General features: G+C 42.7%; 1 pseudogene; it reads right to left on the bottom strand.

Moving 5' to 3' along the window:
• Positions 1 to 149: 149 nt before the first annotated feature.
• Positions 150 to 788, bottom strand: LOC102840518 (annotated as a pseudogene).
• Between the last annotated feature and the right edge of the window lie 1,355 nt (positions 789 to 2,143).

The raw sequence follows: 2,143 nt of genomic DNA, 5'->3' as shown, positions 1-2,143 counted from the left end.
GGACATTGTTGCATTCTGCTGTGCACGGGGTCGCTATGAGTCGCTTCCAACTCCATGGCACCTGACAACAACAACAATATTGAGCTGCACTTGAATTCATATTATTGGCTAAACAATTGCCTGAGCACACACACATACTCCACACATTATTATAGGACAGCTACTTCTTCTTCATCTTCTTCCTCATTATCTTCATCTTCTTCTTCCTCTTCCTCCTCCTTCTCATCTTCTGGTTCGTTCTTTTTGAGCCCGTTGGCCTGCCAGGACCATTCATTCCTGCTTCACTTTTGCCCTTGGCATGGTATGCGGCAATATCCTTTTCATATTTCTCCTTTAGCTTGCCTGCTTTCTGCTCATGGTTGTTTATCTTTGGCTGATTGTTCAAACCACATTTAACCCAATTTTTTTGCAGTGTCCCCAGTGGATAGGTGCGGGCGCTCACTTGTAATCTTTGGGCGATGTCCAGAGCAAAACAGGAAGAAGGCAGATAGATGGTGGCCTCTTAGGGGCACTGGGATCTTTTTTCTTTCCTTTCTTATCACCTTTGGGAGGCACATAATTTTTCATCTCCCTTTCATAGCGAGCTTTGTCACTTTTTGGCATATTTTCAAACTTCGACTTTTCCTTTGCAGACTTGTCTTCCATCTCTCGGAACAGTTCTTGGAGAACTCGGCGAAGCTAACAGACAAGTCGGGGTGTTTCTTCATGCGCTCTTCTCGGCACGTCTGCACGAAGAAGACGCACGAGGACATCTTGCCCGCGGCTTGTTTGGGGTCTCCTTTGCACATCGTGAGGTGTGGTGCCTGGTATGAGTCAAAAAGCTTTTCCTTGCTCAGCATCGCGCGAAGCGGCTGGATCCTAGAAATGCAAATCTCAGCCTCTTGTTTCCCCCATGTTTGTTTTTTTTAACTCCAATCTTTTTTCATGTGAGTAGTTGAAGATTTATTCCACTGTCAGCCCTGGCCTTGTTGTGGCTGATGATTATGAAGTGTCTTCACTGTCTGTTCCCACAGTTGTAGTCAATTAGATTTCTCTGTATCCCATATGGTGAGTTCCACGTGTACAGTCACGATTTATGTTGTTGAAAACACGATATTTGAAATGCAGAAAATGTTTGCCTTGCAAAACTCTATCTTGCCAGCTAGAGGAAACTAAGAGAATTGATACAGAAAGCAAGTGTAAATTGTTACAATTTGATGAATTTGACCTTTACTTATGCATATAGTAGCTAAAAATGCCAACTGAGAGGGAAGGAGTCTTCACATCAAGGATCAATCCTATCCCCTTAGTACACAGGATTGATAAGGATGAGCAATTTAGACATTAACTACCTAAAATAGGAGGTGGAGAGGTGTTCTATAAAGTCACTAAGTGGCTGGTTTACAAGTTTTCAAGAGGAAGTTTCCTTTCAGAGCAAGGGGGGTGGGGGAAGGTAAAATCCCCACTGAATAAAATCTTGTCTACTTGTCGAGATGGGTATGGTGAAACAAGAAGGGGATAGGATTTTTTTTATTATTCAATAGTGAGTAATTGTTATGACTAATAGTCACAACTTTAAAGGTAGAAATTGTGTAACAAAAAGGAGGAAATAGTTTATCTTGCATTTCAAAGCGAGGACCCTAGGACCATCAAGGGAGAAGAGCATAAGTGGAATGTAGAATCCTAACCAGAGAAGCAGCAACACCAGAGATGGAGGCAGAGGTGATGACATTAAGAGATAGAGTAGCTGAGGACTCTAGACTCATGGAAAGAGCGAGGTTGTGTGCTGGCGAGCAGGAGGCTGGGTTGCAAATGTGCCCTTTCGTTGTTTAAATGATTGTATATTCCTACATGCTTTTGTGTACATAAAGGGAGAAAGGGAGAGAATAAAGGCAAATACTGTTGGCAGATGGTGCACGAAGGGGATTGTAATCATTGCACTGAAGCAAAGTGTGATTGGTTCAGTTCAAAACCAATTTTCTGCAGTGCAAACTATCAGTTAATTCATAATGAAAGATGTGAAAACAATCTATCATGCAATCTCCAGTATCATTTCTATCATTGTTGTTATGTGCCGTGGAGTCGGTTCCGACTCACAGTGACCCTGTACAGGGTTTCCGAGGCTGTAAATCTTTACGGGAGCTGAACGCCTCATCTTTCTCCC

This window comes from Chrysochloris asiatica, unplaced genomic scaffold (genome assembly GCF_000296735.1).
Source record: "Chrysochloris asiatica unplaced genomic scaffold, ChrAsi1.0 scaffold00189, whole genome shotgun sequence".
In the NCBI taxonomy this organism is placed as follows: domain Eukaryota; kingdom Metazoa; phylum Chordata; class Mammalia; order Afrosoricida; family Chrysochloridae; genus Chrysochloris; species Chrysochloris asiatica.
Note: the sequence above shows the minus strand (reverse complement) of the source record. Positions and strands in the feature narration are given on the sequence as shown.